The sequence below is a fragment of the Narcine bancroftii genome, chromosome 5, assembly GCF_036971445.1.
Source record: "Narcine bancroftii isolate sNarBan1 chromosome 5, sNarBan1.hap1, whole genome shotgun sequence".
Classification (NCBI taxonomy): Eukaryota; Metazoa; Chordata; class Chondrichthyes; order Torpediniformes; family Narcinidae; genus Narcine; species Narcine bancroftii.
Genome location: NC_091473.1, coordinates 255,114,464 through 255,137,506, shown reverse-complemented (window position 1 = coordinate 255,137,506; position 23,043 = coordinate 255,114,464).

The following is a 23,043-nucleotide window of genomic DNA, read 5'->3' as shown; positions in this document are numbered from 1 at the left end:
ACTTGTTCCCTTTTACTTTAAATAACCCTTTCTTTAATATTTGGCACAATAATGGGATAAGGAGGATAAAAGATTGTTTCTTAGGTCCTTTTTTCTTGAATTTTGAACAAATGAAAGAGAAACGCAATATACCAAATAAAACTAATTTTCATAACTATCAACTTAAATCATATTTAAAAAAGAACTTAGGTACAAATTTTAACTTCCGGAACAAAGCCCATTTGAGTATTTAAAAATTTATACATTTATTGAGAAATTTATTACTAATATGTATATACATTTACAAGACACAATGCAGAAAAAGGAACTATATAAGTAAAAAAAAGGGAAAAAGATTTAAATATATAAATCCATGATGAGGCCTGGTCAAGATTGTGCCAGGAGAGTGTAACTAATACAATTAATGTTTGATATTAAATGGTTCATTATAATTTTTTACACCAATTATACTATATACATGGACTTAATTCAAATTGTTCTGACAAATGTTTCAGAATTAACAAAGAAACAGGAACCTTATTATATGCAGTTAAGTTTTGTGAAAAAATGGGAAAATTTTGGAAGGATTTGAAAATATTATTGGGAAAAATTATGAAGATACAGATACCAAAGATCCCAGAATATTTTTGCTTGGTGATTTATATGATACTGATACTAAATTGAAGTTAGACAAATATCAATGAAAGTTTTGGAGTGTAGCAATACTGGTGGCACAGAAATCTGGAAGTCATATAATTTTATAAGGTTGGATAGATGGCCTTTGGAAATTCAAAACTGTATACCATTGCAAAAGATTACTGTGTACTGGGAGTGGGTGGGGGGGGGGGTTAGGGGGAGTGGGGAGATCCAGCACTAACAACTCCAAACACATGATTGCTAAACATAACAGACTCATATCTACTGGCAACTGGCCACTACAGCATCCATAGGTCTGTGGAGAAGCCCTAGCCTACTCAACATGAATGTCATGAGGTAGTTCATACTCCAGATGTCATGATGCCAGGTCATCTGTTGTTTGTCTATATCAAGCCTGACAGCATGTCAATAAATGCTTTTGCTCTTCTCTGGGTGAAACCAGAGGCGTGGTCTCATAATTCAGCCTATTTCAAAATGATAGCAAATGTCCATAACTTACATCTGCCACAACTTATAATTTAAGGAATCAACCTGAGAATTTTTATCTGATTTGAAAACCATATATGGATTTCATCTGTAAGAGTCCATCCACGTCGTCCATAACACCTGCTCCTCCCAATTAATATGTACAGGATAGAATAATATGTTAGGAATATATGAATAGTGAATGATAAATAAATTCAGGTATAGGCCTGAATTTCTTTTGGGGAGGGGGATAGAAAGAAAGAAATTTTATATAATTTTGTATCGTTTTTATTACATTGTATTGTTATAGGATGAAGAATTATATGTACATATTGATTCAAATGAAAAACAAAATTTTCAACAGAAAAAAGAAGCAGGCCTCTATCCTAGAAAAGTATGAAGAGCATCCAGTCAGATCGTAATTTTTCATCCACAGTATCCCACATTCTTAAATCAAACTAAATATATTATAGCAAGATTTTATTATAAAAAGTAATCTAATTCCACTAATGAAGTGAGATAAAAATAATTCCTTCTCTCAGTTATAAATGACCTTATTAGCCAACACCTCCACATTAATGCCAAATCAGAGATTTTGAAAGGGTCCCCACAGTGTTTGAAATTTTAAATTCAAATTGGAAATTGAACATCAAATCTTCTCTAAGTTTAAACGTGACATGACGTCACGAGGCCATTGAGCATGAGTAGGTGGGTAACGTCCCTCAATCTCAGCAACACCGCCCACCCAGCCATAAGACAAGTCAAAGCTAATACATGCAGATCAGATGCCGTTAGAGTTATGCCGCTCTCTCCAACAACACCAAACAAGGCAGTTAAAGGATTAGGTTTAAAAAGTACAGCAAAAAAAAATTAAATAGTGTTTTTACAAAAAAGTTATTTACAGCAATTTTTGCTCCTGTAACGTAAAATAATGTTGCTGCAAAACAACAAATTTTGATATATGTTTATGACAATAAACCTGATTATGAATTTGATTTTTTTTTTTGGTGAGATCTGCAGTTTATTTTTATTTTCAAAGATGATCTTGTCTGAAAATAATGGTTCACGGGTGAAAGGGGAGTTTCCACTCCTTCTCGCTAGAGGCTAATTTCCTGGGTAACCTGTTCTGAGGTCTTGTAACTGCATGCCACATACTTCACAGTCATCCTTGTGTGCACTTACCGTATATTTCAGTGTATAAGTCAAATCTTGAAACCCTCAAAAATCATTCAAAAAATGGGGGTCAATGTATACGCCAGATAAACTTTTGAGTCCTTAAATTCAGGCCAAAAACTACTTGACCGATTCGCCATACAAGTTGACCCTGGAAAAACCTCCCCACTACTGCCACCACCTTAACCCAGCCAGACATTCTACAATTATAGAGCCTGAGGTCCCCACTTCTACCCGGGAGCCTGAGGTCATCGTTCCCGCCCGGTAGGCCGAGGTTTTTTTGACTGTTTTTTTTCTCGTTCTCTCAAGCAGGAGCAGTGACTTCGTTCTCCCAGCAGGAGGTTGCCACTCCCACCAGGAGAATGGGTTGATGCTCCTGTTCCAGAGATCGAGATCACTGGCCATACTCGGGAGAAAGAGGTTCCCGCTCCCGCCCGATCAGCTGAGGTTTTTCACTTGCTTCATTTACAGCTTTGTTACTTTGCGATTGAGGTGTGGCAACAAATTTTGGATTGTTGCTGGGAGGCCTGGACATTCAAAAAATGGGGGAGGGGGCTTGACTTATACACCTGAAAGACCATAAAAACATTAAAATGAGGCTAAAAAAGGGGAGGTTAATCTAGTTTCCAGGCAACTTGTACACCAAAATATACGGTAATGTGGTGAAATTATTAGTCTTTATTTACAGATTATAAATTAATCACATTTGATCAGAAACAAACTTAATTTAAATTTAAAACTTGCTGAAAATGCTTGCGATGTCAGGCAGTATCTGCGGGGAAGGATCATTGTTGTTCCCATTGGTTTAGGCCTGAGGTCTTGCTGCAGACCAGCTGTTCGCTCATGTCGGTCCCTGGTCACTGACCTCGGAAGCCAAGTGTGGAGTTTTAAGTTTAATTTAGACATACAGCACGGAAACGGGCCCCTGTGACCCATTACACCCAATTGATCTATGACCCCAGTATGTTTTGAAGAGTGGGAGGAAAACGGAGCCCCCGGAGGAAACCTACACAGACACAGAGAGAACGTACAAACTCCTTACAGGCAGCGCGGGATTCGAACCCTAGTGGCTAGCGCTATAACAGCGTGGCACTAACCGCTACGCTAACCGTGCAGCCCAACTCTGGAACCTGCTGCCAGGGGAATGACATTCCAGGGCGCAGGCCCCAGGAAGTTTTTGTAGAGAGGGAATGTCTGAAAGATTCACATGAAGCGTTAACCACCATTTCATAGATCTCAAATTAAACCACAGGATTGGAAGGTGCTGTCTGAGCAAGGAGGCATGTGGGAAATGGTCAGAAACCATTTCATTGATCACAACAATCCTTCCACACGTTAACTGTTCACACACCCACAACAGTGCAAGTGGTTAGAATTCCTGCCTGTGCTGGAGCCCCAGTGCCTGCGATCTTACTGTGCCCTCTTCTCCCATTGCGATCTCAGGCAGTGAACCAAAGAGCACTCCAGCACAGAAACAGGCCCTTCAGCCCTTCTAGTCTGTACCAAACTGTTATTCCGCTTCATCCCATTGACCCACACCCATTCTATCCTGAGGCTAAAGTCTCCTTGCTCAGGGAAAGCTAAAGTTCTCGGCCCCTACATAAACTCCAAAAGTTTAGAAATGGTTGATGTTTGCTTTGAACCAGCTATTCTCAACGGAGGCCCCGTGATATCCCTGGGGGCCACGATACTTTCAACTCACATAACGTAAATGTTTTTACATAGTCAGGAGGAGAGTAGTACGGAAGAAACTAAAACGACAGCTTTACAGGGAAGGGGACCCGTAAACTTTGAGCAGAGTCTCGGGGGGGGGGGGAGTTGGGGGGGGCATAGCCATAAAAAAGACTGGCTGGTATAAAGTATATGAAATATAGTTTAACTTTTGCCTGGCGTAAGGCAGTTAAAGAGTTGCCATGAGTATTGCCTGGTGCCCCTTCCAGTATGGGAGAGAGAGAAGCAAAAGCACTAGGCAAGATGAAATTATGCCTCCAAACCCTTGGGGGGGGGGGGGGGTCAGAATTCATCATCTTCAATCACTGCCCTGAGATGAGACTAACCCTGGGGCTGTGATCCTGACACCAGTAGCTCCAACGACCAGAGGGACAGAGAGTTGGTCACTAATAACACATGGCCAAAGCCTGGAGCCGATACAGGCCAATGGAAGTTTATTGATTCATAGATCCATAGAATATTACAGCTCAGAAACAGGCCCCTTCTAGTCTGTCCTGAACTAGTCCCACTGACCTGTACCTGGTCCATAGCCCTCCATACCGCACACCCATCCATAGATCTGTCCAAATTGTTCTTAAATATTAAAAATTGAGCCAGCATTCACCACTTCAGCTGGCAGCTCATTCCACACCCCCACCACTCTCTGTGTGAAGAAGTTTCCCCTCATGATACCCCTTAACCCATGATCTCTGGTTTGTTTCTCACCTGCCCTCAGTGGGAAAAGCCAACCGATATTTACTCTGTCTATTCCCCTCATAATTTAAAATATCTATTTCAAATCTCCTTTCATCTATGCTCCAGGGAATAAAGTCCTAACCTGTTTAACCTTTCCCTCTAGCTCAGTTCCTGAAGTTCAGGGAACATCCTAGTGAATCTTCTATGCATTCTTTCTATTTTATTGATATCCTACCTGTGACCAAAACTGCAAACATAAATAATGCATGACCAACTGGTGTCGAGGGGGAGTGGGGCGGTGGGATCGGTGTGGGGGTTGGTGGTGGGGTGTCGAGGGGGAGTGGGGCGGTGGGATCGGTGTGGGAGTTGATGATTGGGTGTCAAGGGGGAGTGGGGCAGTGGGATCGGTGTGGGTTGTACTTGTACAATCAGGTGTCAATAAACTTGACTTGACTAGCTCCCTCACTGGGTAACCACTTTCCTTGGCTGTGAATGTCTCATGAATTATGGTTATGGACTCAGAATATTATTGCATAGTGACAGGTTGTTTAGCCCCTTGAGTCTGTGCTAATAGCACTTATTCTATAAGTGACACACAAGGCCCAATTAATTTACAGTGGCCAATTAACCAACCAACATGCACTTTATTGGGATGTGGGAACTCATGCAGTCTAAGGGAGAACGTCAAACTCCACACAGACAGCACTGGGGAACCAGGAGCAAATGTAGGTCATTTGGCCTGTGAAATATTGGCATTTTCTCCTAACAGAGAGTCTGTGGATAGTCACAGAACCTAAGCTTTAGGCAATTATATGGACAGTGAGTGGAGGTCTGTCTGGATCTGATTGAAGGCAGTTTCAGGGGCATTGTTACTGTGTTCCTGTGGAAAGGAAGTTTTATCTGTGTAGGAAGGGGGAATGGGACATCAACATCCCCCCCCAACTCAGGCAGTAAAGACCGGAATGAATGGATCACCTCCCAAACCATCCTGCCCGTCGCCCCTGGCTCCAACTGCGCAAGAGTCCACGTCCCAACAAAAGCAACTTATCCTGAGGGAGACACCTGAGCCCAGGTCAGTGAGTGGTCGGACCACCTGCACCGTGGCTCCTGTTGTCAAAGTGAGTTACAGGAGACAGCAGAAGTGACACGGTGATATCAACCTTTCCACTAATTCAGACTGATCTGAGAAATTGGGGCGCATGGGTTGACAGTGGGTGTGAGTCGAAATCTCTCAGGGAAATCAATTCAACTTTTTACTCATGAATGAAACTTATGAAGACGAAATAATCAGTTTGATCAGTGAATTGGTGTTGATGGATTGTTTAGTGATGGAGCCAGACAATTAACAAGAATCATTTGTCACCGTTCAATAATACAGGAACAGGGACTCTCCCCTCAGTTGTTTCAGTGGCAATAGGTAGGAGATATGCAGTTCTGTGGAACCACTTGTTACTTTGCTGGTGTCTGTGGGTGTGGTGGACAGTGGGAGAGGAACATTTTATCATCTGATTGCAGTGGGAACTCTCTCTTGGAGACCAGTCAGTGAGCGGCCCAGCCTGAAGCCAGCACATCACACACGCCTGGACCCCTGGAAGGCTCACAGCAACTCCTCTGGTCGGCTCGATCGATAACCTCAAGTCATAGGTTGCAGGAGCAATAGACTTTAATGCACACAAGACTTTGGCTGGCCCGGATCCAGGTACAGGACCTATATGGCCAGGGCAAAAGGGGAGGAGACTTAAGGGAAGAGTCATTAGTGGGCGGGCCAGCCTCGTCTATCCAGTAGGGATAGACGCTTCAGTTCACCCCCAACTGCATGAGGAGGCCGAAGAATCAGCGGCTGATGGATTATTCCCAGTTTTACGCGACCATACATGTAGTGGGTTGGATTCAGCAAGTGTGGGGCCGGCAGCCAATGTTCTCATGGTCTCCCCACTGGCCACAGGTTCTCAACAGGAGAACATGGAAGGTGAGGAGGGGCGGGGTAACCAGATGCCGGAGGAGGGAGGGAGGGAGGGAGGGGAGATAAGGACTTTGGGGCCAGTCCCATCCCACACGGGTTGGCAGCTGCTGCTCCACTTCCGCCCGGCCACGTGAGGGGCTGCGGGATGCACTTTCACTTCATTGGGCAGCAGGCATTTACAGGAACAACAGGGGCAGGGGTCAAGGAAGGGGAGGGGGTGGGGGTCATGGAGGGGGCAGGGGTCAAGGAGGGGCGGGGGTCCCTTGATGATGTCTATGGGTACGCTTGTAGAGGGATCAATTGCCCAGTAAATAACTGATGGAATTGAATGCAGATAAGTGTGAGGTGTTGCCCTTTGGAAGAGTGAATCCAGGTAGAATGTACACAGTAAATGGTCAGGCATTGAGGAGTGTGGAGTAGCAGAGAAATTGGGAATACAGGTACATTGTTCCCTGAAGGTAGCGTCACGGGTAGACAGGGTTGTAAAGAAAGATTTTGGCATCTTAGCTTTTATAAATCGAAGTGTTGAGTATAGGAGTTGGGATGTTACGTCGAAGTTATTCAAGTCATTGGTGAGGCCACATTGTGTGCAGTTCTGGTCACCCAGCAGCAGGAAGAATATCAATAAGATTGAAAAAGTTCAGAGAAGATTTACAAGGATGTTGCCGGGTCTTCAGGAGTTGAGTTTCCGGGAAAGATTAAACAGGTTAGGACTCTACTCCTTGGAACGAAGAAGGATGAGGAGAGACTTGATCGAGGTTTATAAGATTATGAGGGGTATAGACAGAGTAGATTGAGCTACGATCTGATGTAGTGAATGCAGATTCAATCTTGAGTTTTAAAAATAAATTGGATCAATACATAGATAAGAGAGGTCTGGAGGGTTATGGAATGAGAGTAGGTCAGTGGGACCAGGAAGTTTTATTAGTTGGCACAGACCAGAAGGGTTGAATGGCCTGTCTTTCTGTGCTATAACATTCTATGGTTCTATTTGAGTTAGTAATGAATTTCTAGGAATTTCTGGGCTGGTCAATGCAAATAGTCTCTTCACCACCATCTTCATAGGTCAGTCAAACGATTAGTTCATGGGGCAGTAAGACATACCACTGATCCGACCTCTCTTACACCCCTCGAGCCAGTAAACCTCATGGTGGCTCCTTCAGGATTACTTCCCAATGACGATTTGAGCTTGAGAGAATTGAGCAAAATGCCATTGCGTGACTGAGAACGTCGCCGTGAATCCTGCATAATTACCTCATCATTGCCCCACTGACATAAGCATGACATTTCAATGGGGTTCTCTGGAAGACAAAAGTATTACTGGGGGAAGGGAGGAGAGGGTTTCAGGAGGCCAAGGTTAAAAGCTTCTCATCCTATATAGAAGCACAGTCTTAGGCTACCAGTTACTACACTCCATAGTCTGTGATAATAATCCCAATTAAAAGTGATAATTGGCTAAAATCGCTAACCTTAAATACCCAGTGGGTCATTCATAATTCATACCTGAGCAAGTCAGCACTGTGTACTACAGTGAGGGGGGCCTCGAAAATGTGGGGCCCGCAGCATATGCTACTTTTGCTACTCGGTTAATCCAGCCCTGGATGTTGATATCTTGAGGAATATTAACTCAGGGTCTGATGGAATTCACCCCAGGAGCAAGAAAGATGACTGGGGCCTTGACGGAGATCTTGGCATCCACATTAGCAGACTGGAGAGCAGGCCAATGTTGTTCTTTTCTTTCAGAAGGGAAACCGGGACAATCCAGGAAATTCTAGACCAGTGAGCCTTGTATCAGAGTGAGAAGTTATGGAGAAGGGTTTACTCGTGTCAGGAAAGGCATGGGTTTATCAGGCAGTCAGCATGGGTTTGCGGGGGGGTGGGGGTGGTGGGGTGGAAGTGCTGTCTTACATATTTGTGTGAGTTTTTTGTGGAGGAGACAAAGATGATTGAAGATAAAGTAGGACAGTGGATGTTGGCTAAATGGTCTTTGGGTAAGTGGCCAGCTGATCTGGAAGATCAAGCACATAGAATTCATTGAGACTTGGTGGACTGGATTCAAAATGGTTTTAGAAAACAGAGAGAGATGGCATTTGTGTGACTGGATGTCTGTGTCCAGGGGTGTTCCACTAAGACCAGTGAGGGAACCATTATATACCTCGACTTACACCCGATCAAGCAATGTCCAATCGTAGATACGTCCGAGGTCACCGTAAGGACTCAATAGAAAAATTTAAATGTACACTGGGACTGACGTTGGTGGGTGTTAGTAGACATTAAGTCACACATTCAACATGTGGGTTCAAAAGCCGAAACAAAGCGATTGCGCTGCCAGCTGTACAATGGTACACAGTCTACACCCAAGTTCTAGTACAGTCTACACCCAACTTCTAGTACAGCCTACACCCAACTTCTAGTACAGTCATCATCATTCAGGAGCCTTGCTGTTCAGTGCGGACAATCATGTCTCTCCATCCATCACAATCTATGACCCTCCGAATTGTAGTTGTTGCCACCCCCTTCTCCTTCAGAGAAGGCTCTGTCTTTGAGTTGAGACCGTAGTCGATGTTGAGTTCTTGATTATACAAGGGGTGAAAAATACTGAAGGGGTTTCCTGTTGCCTTCTTCAGTTGCAGTGTCCATACTGGACGGGTCACCCTGGCCATTGATCGGCAAATTCATCTGCCCAGTGCTTTTAGTTTTATGACCATAAATTCCAATTTGTAAAAACCATCTACTAGCTGCAATCCATGTACATTACATATATGTAATTGAAATCTATAAAATGTGTATGTGTTGCACCCTTGTGTTGGTGAGTCCCAGGAGAATCAGGGATTGGTCGATCATGCAGAATAATCATTCAGCACGGACCAGAAGGGTCGAAGGGCCTGTTATCTGTGCTGTAGTGTTGTACGGTTGCATGAGAGGAAATTGCTATAATGGAAGAACAGGTTCGTTGGGAATGGTTTGAGCCAGCATGCCAAATGGCCTCCTTCCATGTCACAAAGGAAATGAAAGATCAATATGTCTTTTGTTGGGCATTTCAGTGCAGAAAAGAGCTTCTGTTTTTGTTATAATTCACTGAATGTCCCGAGTTGCAGCATCTGCTGTAATTCAGTCTCTGGCTTTAGTAACCATGGAGATGGGTGAGAGGCCTACCCTGCACACTGTAACCCACTGAGTTAGATGCAGGAAGGACTAATGAGGAGTTCAGTGGGGTCTCGACCTGAAACGTTGACTTTCCATGGATGCTCCCTGACCTGCTGACTTCCTCCGGCTTTTTATCATTTGTCGATCTATTCTGTTTTACTTCTATCATTATTTCAAATGTAGTCAGGATGTGGCGTTTGTTTCAAATGGAGAAACTTGCCCATCACAGCATCTTGGTTTTTTTTTAAAAAAAAGGTAAATTAGGGTAATTCTGCCTGGCCCAGAGGAAAAGGAATCTCAGGGATGTATGAACTCTGACAATAAATCTGAACTTTGAAATTTCAAATACTGGAATAAGTTATTTAGAATAATATAATTCCACAACGGGGATCCAGGTCTTCACTCCAACTCGCCCCTTCCCCTCCAAGCTGGTCTCATTTGCAAATCTCTCCATTTGAAGCGAACACCATCTTCCTGCTACATTGGAAATAATGATATAAACAAAGAAAATTCAAAGTTTCCCAGATTTGCCCTTTTTTTTGCTTATCCCACTACTCTGCTCTCTCTACACCCACGACTGTGTGGCCAGGCACAATTCCAATGCTATCTACAAATGTCCCAAGTTCTCATCCTTGAGGTGTGCCCATGTTGATTGTCAGTGGAGGAAATGTTTCCAATGAGGAAGTCAAGGATCCAGATGCAGAGGCCCAGGGGTTTGTGGTAACATTTGTGGAGCAGTTGTCAGATTTCTTTACACCATCCCTCAGGACTGAGTCCAAGACCTGCTTCTGGTCTGTGGGTTGTGGGACCAGAGACATGGCCACTAGGGGTCAGGAGGTGACTGATGTACTGTGAGAGGCGTATGGGGTGGTAGACTCCTTCCTCTAAGCATATGGGTACCCCTGGCGCAGATCTCACGGTGCTGCCCTGAACACCTTTTTCCCACATTGAGCAGCGATGGATCTCAGGAGGTTGGTGAGGATGTGGCCATTTTTGAAGAAGGTTTTGAGAATCTATCCACCTGGTGATGCTTTCTTTTGGCAGAGCTCAGAGAAGAATGCTGTTCTCAGGGACCTGGTGTTGTACATGCAATGTGGCTGCGTGCGAGAGGATGGGCCTCTCATGCAACGTCTCACACCAGAGGTCCTCTCCAACCTTCCCCTACTGCACAGCACCGGCCCTGAGCTTGACACTGGAAACCATTGACCATCTGTCTCATCTCATATCCCCCATCCCCCCCATTTCAGTGAAAAGAAACACCAGCACTTTCTTTGTTGACTGAAAATAGAAAAGAGAACACCCTCGGTGTTGTGCCAACCCATATATTCCTTTAAAAAAGTACTAATCCCTCCCTACCCCATAACCCTCTATTTTACTTTCATCCATGTGCCTATCTAAGAGTCTCTTAAATGCCCCCAATGTTTCAGCCTCCAGCACCATCCCTGGCAAGGCATTCCAGGCCCCCACAACTCGCTGTGTTTAAAAAAAAACTTACCCCTAAACTTTCCTCCCTTCACTTTGTTCACACGTCCTCTGGTGTTTGCTGATCCTGTCCTGGGAAACAGGCTCTGACCGTCCACCCTATCTATGCCTCTCAGAATCTTGTTGACCCCTATTAAATTTCTTCTCATCCTTCTTTGCTCCAAAGAGAAAAGTCCCAGCTCCGCTAACCTCACCTCATAAGATTTATTTTCCAATCCATTCTGACTCATCCTTCTGCCTCTTCATCCAGGTCATTTATAAAAATCACAAAGAGCAGGGTTCCCAGAACAGATCCCTGTAGAACTCCACTAGTCACGTGGTCTCTGGACAGCTGTGATTCTTCTGTCCCATACACTGATGAGCCACAGGGCACCCACAGTCAGCATCCCAAGGACATGGAAAAGGTGTCACCAAGCCTGTCTCCCCCAAACCTACCATTGCCTGACAAACACCGTTGGAAGTTACAGAGTACAGAGACTTTATGGACAAAACAGGGAGGAAAGTAAGGTTACAGAGAACGATCCGTTTGCACAAAGCTTGGGTAACATTATTTCACTTGAGTGGGACACTTTCACTAGCTCCTGAATCTGGTTGGTGCTGATTTCATGCCCTCAAATTTTCCTGACCGGGATAGGCAGAAGTGAGTGTGGCCGATGTGGAAGAGGTCCACTAGTATAGTGGCTGCTTTTCCACGGCAGTGGGAGACAATAGAAGGGAGAGGGAGTGTATGTGTGATGGTCTGCACAATCCTCTGCAGTTTCTTGCGGTCTTGGTGGGAACAGTTCCCATCCAAATCAGTCATGCGCCCTGGGAGGTCGCTCTCTCTGGTGTACCCATAGACATCATCAAGGGACACAGAGGACTTGGCAGATTTCTTAAGGGTCCTGAGGAAGTAGAGGTGCTGGTGTAACTTCCTGGCTGTTGTGTCAATGTGGTTGGTCCAGGACAGCTCTTTGGAAATATTTACTTCTGGAAACTTCAGAATCAGAATCATCGTCGTGAACATGTGTCATGAAATTTGTTGTTTTGAGGCAGCGCCATGTAGGTACAAAAATTGTTATAAATTACATTCCCCTAAATGCACCATAAGTGAAGTTGAGTCTATGGTTCATTGTCCGTTCAGGAATCTGATGGCGGAGGGGAAGAAGCTGTCCTTGTGCCGCTGGGTGTTCATCTTCAAGCTCCTGTACCTCCTCCCCGATGGTAGCAGTGTGAACAGGGCATGGCCTGGTTGGTGGGTCCTTGATGATAGAGACTGCTTATTGAAACCCCACCTCTTGTACATGTCCTTAATGGAGTGAAGATTGATGCCTGTGATGTCACAGGCCGAGTTCACAACTCTCTGTAGCCTGTTCCTGTCCTGTGCATTGGCACCTCCGTACCAGACAGTGATGCAACCAGTTGGAATGCTCTCCACAGTACCTGTAGACATTTGCAAGAGTCTTTGGTCACATACTAATTCTCCTCAAGAGCCTGATGAAATATAGCGCTGACGAGCCTTCTTCATGACTGCATTTGCATGAAGGCCCCAGAATAGATTTTTCAGACATGTTGACACCCAGGAGTTCTTGACCCTCTCCACTGCTGTACCCTGATGAGGACTGGGTCATGTGCTCCCAGTTTCCCCTTGTTGAAGTCCACAATCATCTCCTTGGTTTTGCTAACATTGAGTGCAAGATTGTTGTCGTGACACCATTCAACGAGCCTGTCTATCTCCCTCCTGTACGCTTCCTCATTGCTGTTTGTGATTCTTCCAACGGCATCAGCAAATTTGTAGATGGCATTTGAATTGTCCCTGGCTGCACAGTCATGGACGTCGAGAGACTCAAAGCTTTTATTTTAAAAAAAATTCTCTCGTGATTTATCGCCCACAGTCGTGGCAAGTTACACCCAAGCAAATACCAAGCAGCAAAATCTGGGAATGCTATGGTCAGGTAGCATCTGATGAGAGAGGAGCAAGAGTTAATGCTTCAGACCACTGACCTTGCATCAGACTAGGCAGAAGATCAAGGTCAGGAAGGGAGACAAAGCGGAAGATCCAATAATAGAGAGTAGAGAAGGGATGAGTGGAAAGCAGGAGATGTTAGAACCACAGAACATTACAGAACTGAAAACAGCCCCTTTGGCTCTTCTAATCTGTGCTGAGCTATTATTCTGCTAGGCCCACTGACCTGGACCCATTCTATATCCCATCCATCCATGTAACTGTCCAAATTTTTCTTAAATGTTGAAATTGAGACTGCCATTCAGCACTTCAGCCGGAAGCTCGTTCCACACCCCCACCCCTCTCTGTGTGAAGAAATTCCCCTTAATTCTTCTCCCTTGTTAAATTACAAGATGGGTCCAGTGGAGGTGGAGACAGGGATAGCAGAACATCTGAAGGTGATGCCTAACTCAGTATTGCGTGGGGGGGGCGGGGGTGGGGACAGAGTTTTTCAGATCTATATTGAAATCAGGGTGGAAGCTGGATTGGGATGGACAAGCAGGAACTCAGCTCCACATTGTGTGCAATTTCCAGATCGGAATGTCAACTCTCTCCACACTATTCGGCTGGGCATTTGGATTGAATGGGAGGGGAGCTCAATCTGACAGCAAGTTTACTTGCTTATTTCAACTTTAACGACGGTGATTGATTGTGTTCCACCACCAGATGTCAGTCACGTTGGATATTTTGCCCAGGGGTTGATGCAACAGCATGAACAACAACTTGCATTTATGTAGCACCATGTTTCCAGGACAGTGCCTCTGCAGATTGTGGCCTGTCCGGATCGCTAATGCAATCATACCAGAGACAGGTTATTGCATTACAATTCCTTTATGCGCTGTTAACACTGTTAAAATCAAATAGAATTCTTTGAAGAATCACATGAAATTCTTTTGTGTGCATAAGACCCCGACAATGGGTACACAACCAATTATTTTAATTATTTGGTGAAGATCGTGGTGTTCAGCTGCATCTAGTTATATTTAAGTTATAAGACTCGCAAATGTCTACAGGTGGATTGTAGAGAACATTCTGACTGATTACATCACTGTCTGGTACGGAGGTGCCAATGCATACCACAGGAACAAGCTTCAGAGAGTTGTGAACTTGGCCAGCACCATCACGGGTACTGGTCTCCACACCGTCAAGGACGTCTACAAGAGGCGGTGTCTCAAGAAAGCAGCCTCTATCCTCATGGACCCCACCACCCAGACCATGCCCTCTTCACTCTGCTGCCATCATGGAGGAGGTCCAGGAGTCTGAAGATGAGCCCAAGGGCAGCTTCTTCCCCTCCGCTTTCAGATTCCTGAATGGATAATGGACATGGACACTACCTCACCTTTTCTCTTTTTTTACACTAGTTATTTATTTTTATTAAATTATAATTTATAGTAATTTTGCACCTTGTGCTGCTGTCACTAAACAATAAGGTTCATGACACGTTCATGACAATAAACTCATTCTAATAGATTTCATGTTATGGGTGAGGAGGTTCACAGGGACCAGAGGCAATTCTGGTTGACGAAGGCTGTGAATTGGCTTTGCCCAACCTGTGTCATCCTGGAAGGGCCACGACACATTCGTTTGCGTCCTCGGTGCCTCTGGTCAAAACGGGGAAGTAGTTGGAGCAAGGATTTGCTTTGCTTCCTGAAGTAAAGTCAACTCTTCACTTGTCAGTGAACTGCCCCATTTCACCCCAACACCGAATGGAGGCATCAGCAGGGTTATGAACTGGAGAGGGTGCAGCAAAGATTCAAAGGTGTTGTTGGGACTGGAGGGCTTTTAATTTTTTTTTAAACGATTCAACATGGTGGAAGGTTCTTCTGGCCCATGAGCCATGTCATCCAATTAACTCTGCACATTTTGGAGGGTGGGAGGAAATTGGAACACCAGGGAAAGCCCACGCAGGTCATGGGGAAAACATACAAACTCCTACTGACAGTGGTGTATTCGAACCAGGGTCGCTGGTGCTGTAATGGCCTTGTGCTACTGTGCTGCCCCTGGTGGCTTGAGTTAAAAGTAGAGAGTGGACAAGCTGAGGCTGGTTTCCCTGGTGAAGGAGGTGGACGGTGACGTGACAGAGGTTCATTACATCGTGAGGGAGATGGTAAAGGTGGTTAGGCACAGTCATGTCCCCTGGGGTAGAGGAGTCTAAAAATAAAGGGCTAGGTTTAAAGTGAGAGGGGAGAGGATTTAAAGGGATAGTGATATCACACAGAGGCTGGTGGGTGTGTGGAACGAGCTGCCACGGAGGTGGTAGATGTGGGTACAATGAACTTGGATCATCAGATGGGTAGGGATCGTTTACAGCAGTGGTTCTCAATCAGTGGACCGTGCCCGGCCACAATGCGATTCCATGTGGGTCTTTGAAAATATTAAATAAAATACTTTAAATTAGATAAAGATGTGTTTCTTACAGAACTGCCTTGACTTGAAATCATTGCTCGGTCTTTGCCACCAGTGGGCCAGGGCATGTGAGGCCAGGACCCAGGTGGGCCTTAGACTGAGAAAGGCTGAGAAATGCTGGTTTGGAGGGATACGGGCCAAACATAGGCGACGTTCAGGCGAGCATTTTGGCCAGCATGGGCTAGTTGGGCTGAAGGACCTGTCTCCATGTGATATGACTTTGTAACTGTAACTCTACAATCCAACTTTGTAACATTTCATGGATCTTAAATAAGACAAAGCTAGATCTTGTTGTTGATCGGGGATCACAGAATCATTTAGCAGATAGAAACGTCCCTGATTTCTGTCGCATGATAGCTCAAATTGTCCCCATTCCAGTTTACCAGATGTTCTCAAATCTGATAAGAATTTGAAAATTCACTGCAGAGTCAAGCTGGAGGAAAATGCTGACGTCGAGCAGAATCCTACTGATTTCTTAGAAATTCTTAAGCAATGCGCAATTCCAAGCAGCCTGTGTTAGCACATTGTTCAGAGAGAAAATATTCAGAACTGAGCCTGGAAGTCAGAATTCATGCAATACTCACAGAGCTTCTGTAAAATGTAGCAGGTTTAAAAATATATAGGGCAGTAATAATCAGGGTTGGCTTACTTCAGTCCAGTAGGGGTATTCTGTGGGAGGACGTTCCTGGATCCATATCCAGCCACGCAGTGTGCAGGCACATCTAGAGTCCTCAGAATTCCAGTATTCCACTTGCCCACTTTTCCACTACACCTCTCCGGAGCATAATGCAGGAAATCGTAGCCTCACATCAGTGGTAGGGAAACCATTAGAAAGGATATGTAGGGATATCCCTGTCATGGTCAGATTAGAAGACAGTCAAGGTGGATTTGTGAGGGGCAGGTCTTACCCATTTTAGCTATTCTTGTGAGGAGATGACAAAGATGGTTGATGAAGGTAAGGTAAGGTGGACGTTTGACAAGGTCCTCCCTTATTCAGCTGATTCAGCACAGCAAGGTGATAGTTTAGATATGGAATTGGCTGGCCCATTGAAGACAGGGGGTGGTGGAAGGGTGGGAGGTCTGTGACCAGCAGGGATCATTGTTGCGAACCCTGTTGATCGTGATATGCACAAATGACTTGGATAAAAAGGCAGGTGGGTAGGTCAGTGAACTTCCAAGTGACCCAAAGATTGGTGGAGGTGTGGACAGCATAGAGGATATGGATCATTTACAGATATGGGCAGAGAAGAGGCAGATGGAGTTGAATCCAGATAAGTCTGAAGTGTGGCTCTTTAAGTTTAATGTAATGGACATTGATGTGGAGAGAGATCAGAGCGGAGGGGGCATGGAGTTCAGGTCCAGAGGATCTTGAAAGTGTAATTATGAAGAAGGTTCTCCAGCGGCTGTACTTCATGAGGAGTTTGAGGAGATTCAGTCCGTCACCAAAGGCTCTTGCAAACTTCTACAGGTGTACCATATTCTGACTGGTATAGAGGTGCAGTGAACTGGGATTCATCAGAACTGTTCTGTACTGACAACTGGACATGGCTCCTACCCCTGGGGGCCCGAATATAACCCTGGTTTCCTGACTAAACCCTGAACTCCTCTGAAGCTTGTTCATGAACCCTACCTGAGTTGTAAGCTAATAAAAGCGTTAGTTTTCCCTCCAGTGGAGTGTGAGCTTTCATCTATGCTACAAGAGGTGCCAACTCTCAGGGCAGGAAAAGACTACAGCGCAATCACGGGCATCAATATTCACTCCATCAAGGACATTTACAAGATGTGGTGCCTCGAGAAAACAGCCTCTATCCTCAAGGACCCCCACCACCCAGGCCACGCCCTCTTCACTCTGTTACCATCAGAAAGGAGGTCCAGGAGCCTGAAGATGAGCACGCAGTGGCACAAGGACAGCTTCATCCCCTCCACCTTCAGATTCCTGAACAGACAATGAACCACAGACTTTCACTTTCACTTCATTTGCACTAATTAATATTTTTAATGCAATTTATAGAAATATTTTCACTGTGATGTTGTCACAAAACAAATTTTGTGACATGTTTATGACAGTAAATTCCGATTCTGAAAGTGGTCATGCAGGGTGGTAGAGAAGGCGAATAGTGTGCTTGGCTTCTTAGACTGGACAGTGTTTAAAAGGAAGGAGGTCACGTTACAGCAATATAAAGTTTGGTCAGGCCACACTTGGAAAAGTGTACGCAGTTCTGGTCGCCCCATTACTGGAAGGACTTGGAGGCTTACCAGGGTGTTGTTTGGTTTAGAGGGGATGAATTTTTGGGAGAGATTGGACAAAAGGGCGGCAGGGTTGGCGTAACAGTTAGCTCCACGCTGTTACAGCGCCAGTGATCAGGGCCGGGGCTTGAATCCTGCGCTGTCTGTAAGGAGTTTGTACATTCTCCCTGTGTCTACGTGGGTTTTCCCCCATACTTCGAAACTTCCGATGGTTATCAGACAATCTAGAGTGATTGGGGCAGCACAGGCTCGTGGGCCAAATTGACCTGTTACCATGTTGTATGTCGACATTTAAAATAAATGTAAAACTTGGGTTATTTTCTGTGGAGAACAGGAGGCTGATAGAGGTTTATAAATCATTGATCTGTCAGAATCTTTTCCCCAGGGTCATACACTGGAGGACATGTTTAAGGTGAGGAGGAGAATGTTTAGGGGAAACGTGCAGGCCCAAAATTTGAGTGGGGGGATGGGGAGGTGTCTGGAACAGACTGTCAGAGGTAGAGATCGCAGCAGATACAAAAGTAACATACAAGAAGCTTCTAGATAGACAAGTGATGGAGGGATTTCTATATCTATCAAATCCAAGCAACAGATTCTTCATGAAGGTTCCTAATGGGTTCTGGTACAAAACATTGACCTTTCTTTCTCTCCCTGAGTTTCTCCAGCAGAGTGTGTTTGGTTTCAGATTCCAGAATCTGAATCATTCTCCATGTGTCTCCAGCAGATCTTTAGTTTGATTTGGAGATCATTTCGGCACAGAGACCCTCTGCTGTCCTATTCTCTGCTCCATGTGTACATTGTTTGGGGGCTGCACACAACTCCCACATTCCTGGTCTCCACCCTGAGTGAGTCTCACCATTTATCAGTGCTGCCGTGGTACCACCATCCATCAGGGCCGTCTCTCATCCTTCCCCTTGCGAGATGTCTCCCTCATAGTAGATACCATCAGATATTTTTAGCAATTCCTTCCATTGCTCAGGTTCACTGTGTCCCAGCCAACAAACCCCTCACTTCTGATCCTAGAAGAGCTTTTAATTGTGATCTTTATGCCAACTTTGACCCTGTTGGAGGCTGGACTCTTGATGTAACATCATCTGTTATGTGATCTCTTGTGCTCTAGTTCCCATTAAATGTACACAACATCTCTGTCTTCTGCTTACTGTAATTTTCAAAACCTACTTCCATTAGAACTCCCTTCCTATTGCCAAAACCATTGCCTGCTACTCTGTGTAGACCAACTTTGAAGTTTTCCAGTTGAAGTTTTTGTGAACCATGAGGTGCAGTGGGAAGGGTTATTTTGCGAGCAGCACAAGCCACCCCATACATAGCACAACAAGTCAAACACTGTGCAGAGAGAGCTGAGTTAGAGCAGAGCAAAGTTGATGTGACATTTCAGACCCTGTTCCCAGACCAACCCCAGTGAAGGGAATGGAGATAAGTTTTCTCCCGTGACAGTTCTATTAACCTTGTCACCGATTCGTGCAATCAAATCCGCTGCCCAATCCAGCACGCATTTTTTTTTCCAAAGCTATTTTGTCTCTTCTTACACAAGACGACACTAACATGTCGTCAATCATGGTAAATTCAAAATAGACGGAATGAGGGTGTTTCAGCATTTGTCCCCATATCACGTGCTCTCCCTCACCCTTCATCAACTCAACTGACTAATGATGAATATATTAAACTGCCGTTCAGAAAGCCACTTTAATAGGTTGCACTCAACCAAAGCCTGAGTTTGATGTAAAGCATCCTTCCACGGTGAGTCAGTGACTTGTTGCACGTAAGAAGATCTGATTAAATGTTATCTTCACAATTTTTCTGTCAATTGGGTGGAAAGACACTGGGTCTCGGGGTGACATTCAACACAGGGGACATAGCTGGAGCACCATTAACAATGTACTGTGGCTGAATATGTGAGTAGAACTGCAGTAAATGACAACATGTTCCACTGAGGCTGGTGCATGTGAGTTTTTTAGTTGGAGAAAATAACCCAATTCAGAACTATGTTATCAACCTAATTACTCAGCCAAATAAAGGGCTGAATTCGTAATATGAATCACAAACATGAGATCACTACAATCTGAGACAGACATCTAAGTTTTAAATGGAGATTTTCTTTGCATTAGTGCAACCATCCTTCAGAGTACATTTACATCCTGAGACCCCAATGTCCCTGCCATGCAAACTACACTGGTTCCAGCTTGTCTGCATCTCTTGGTGCCCATGGAACTTGGTCCTGCAGGCCCACAGTTACCTCTCTGCTAACTGTAATGTTCACCAAGTGCCCAGTGTATCCAAGGCATGGAATCAGTTACTGGAGGACACTGTTGATCTGCCAGGTAAAACCAATTCTCCTAAAAGACTCAAAGCTGGAGAAACTCAGCAGGTCAAACAACGCCCTTTATGGAGCAAAGGTAAAGGTACAGAACTGACGTTTCGGGCTTGAACCCTTCGTTAAGGTGTGAGCAAAATGTCAGCAGGTACTTGGACCTCAGATGCCTGCCCACATTTTGTTCATATCTTGATGAAGGGGCCCGAAACATTGGTTATGGAGCCTGCCACAGTCTGAGCTGCTGAGTTTCTCCAGCATTTTACTTCAACCACAGTGTGAGAAACAGCAGTACCTTCACAGAAATTGCTCCAGACAAAAACTGAGAACAAAGAACATTTATTATTTTTCTTTGGCTTGGCTTCGCGGACGAAGATTTATGGAGGGGGTAAAAAGTCCACGTCAGCTGCAGGCTCGTTTGTAGCTGACAAGTCCGATGCGGGACAGGCAGACACGATTGCAGCGGTTGCAAGGGAAAATTGGTTGGTTGGGGTTGGGTGTTGGGTTTTTCCTCCTTTGCAAAGTTGGGTGCTTCCCCCTTACCCTGGGAATACACATACACTGGGGCTCACCCAACTTTTATACAGTTTATTTCAGTATAGAAGTACCCTCCCTCTTACATTCTTCTGCCTCCTGGATGAGTTTGGCATTAGGCAATCCTGTCTGCCTACGTGCTGTTTCTGTGAACTTGGAGGACCAGGGGGTATCCTGTCTGTGTCCTTATTCACACCTTCCCAACCCTCAGGTCTTACTAACTCTTATATGTAGAACTTGCTATTCTGTCAAAGGCTAGAAGACCCTTATCTTATTCAGACTAACTTTACGTCCTACATTCTATTATCTACCTATCCTTTCATACTGGCTTTATTCATTACACATATTTTCATATTAGTTTTACTCATCTCTCACAATCGTCACTTTTCTTTTAGCTACGCTTCGTGAATTCTCAACTGGAATGTATTACTTGTAAACTTGGTCTTTTTCCCAGCGAGTCAGTAAACGAACTGCAGTCTCAGCATCATCAGACAGAATTTGGGAAACATACATCCTTTGGGTTCTAGTGATCTGACGAGGGGTCCGTTGAATTAAATACTGCACACAAGTCTTTAGGCAGGGGAGCACCATAATGGCCAGAATAGCGAGTCCAGCTGCTATAAGGGCTGTGGGTATCAGATTCCAAATCTGAACCTGGACATGGGAAGATTTTTGAACTCCTGAAGAAGTGTCTTTAACCGCCTGACCATTGTGAGCATTGTCATTAACCAGTCTTTCACAAACGCTGCCTTCAGCAGCCAACGAGTAATCGAGAGCCAGGCGGTTTTGTTGAACTGTGGCTCGTATCTGTCATCTTTCTTCAGCCTGTAAATTCAGGGCCATCACTATCTGTTCGGTGATGATCTCCAAGGCTGCCTGGAGTCTGATTAAATGATTTAAATGCCAAGCAGCTGTGGTGTTCTGGAGCAGCTTACGTCATTTACAACTGGAACTCCCCTTACAGTGGTGGTTCCAAATGTCTGTGTGACCCAAAGGATGATTTACAGGAGACCAAGTTGGGGAGGGGTGTTTCTTGTCACTTAACCTGTGAGTTGCAGCTTGTCTGCGAACATTAGCATATGTATTCACTCTATCTCTGCTACATATACAATCCTGACTAACATACTGTCTGTCATTGTCCCACCATCTTCTTTGTGCTATCTCTTTAAAACTCTTCTTTTTAATATCTGTAGAGGCCGGAATACAAACCAAGTCTACTCCCCTAGGGCCGTTCTGTTCCCCTGGTCCATGTTGAGATCCTATATTAACCCATACTAAATAAGGTACCTCACTATGACTATACTCTATACCTGCGCCCTGTCCTATTCATACTGGCTTTATTCATTACACATATTTTCATATTAGTTTTACTCATCTCTCACAAGTGTCTACAGACTTTCATGTTTTACCCTTCTCTCCCAAAAGCCTCTTGAGGCTTAGAGTCATTTTCATGGAAGCATGGTTAATTCCATGGACGATCTCTGTTGGATTAAGGGTACAATGCTACAGGCTGAAAATGGATAAGTGGAGTTAAACTCATCCAAGCTCATTTTAAACTGTGGAAAGGCTGAGAGTTCCTGTTCCTGAGATGTCAGGGTTTGGCTTGGTTGGTTGATTTTTTTTTAGGTGTGCAGCACGGTAACAGGCCCTTCTGGCCAATGAGTCCGTGCCACCCAATTACACCCAATTAACCTACAATCACTATACATTTTGAATGGTGAGAGGAAACTGGAGCCCCCGGGGAAAATCCACACAGACAGGGGGAGAATGTACAAATCAGACAGCGCAGGAGTTGAACCGCAGTCCTGGTCACTGGTGTGTGAGAGTGTTGAGCTAAGCAAGCAGCCCTTAAATTGGTCTTTGGTGAAAAGTTCCAGCCAACTGAATGCATTGTTGCTAATTGGGCTTTGAAATGGAACAGTAATTATAAATGGGGTAAAGTAATTGGGCCTTAAGGTCTTAAAGGTGGACCAGGCCCTTCAGCCGAGTGGTCCATCCTGACCAAGTGAGCATTCTGGGCTTGTCCCATTTGCCTGCATTTGGTCCATATTCTTCTAAACCCTTCCCGTTCATAAATCTGTCCAAATATCTTCTGAATATTGTTAATGTGCAGTTTCCCCTGGCAGCTCGTTCCAGGTACGGACCACCCAATGAGTGGAAAAAATTGCCCCTCATGTCCCTTTTAAATCTTCCCCGTCTCACCTTAAACCTCTCATTCTAGAACCATCTACCCATGGGAAACACTGTTATAAGCATGCCTTTCATGCTTAT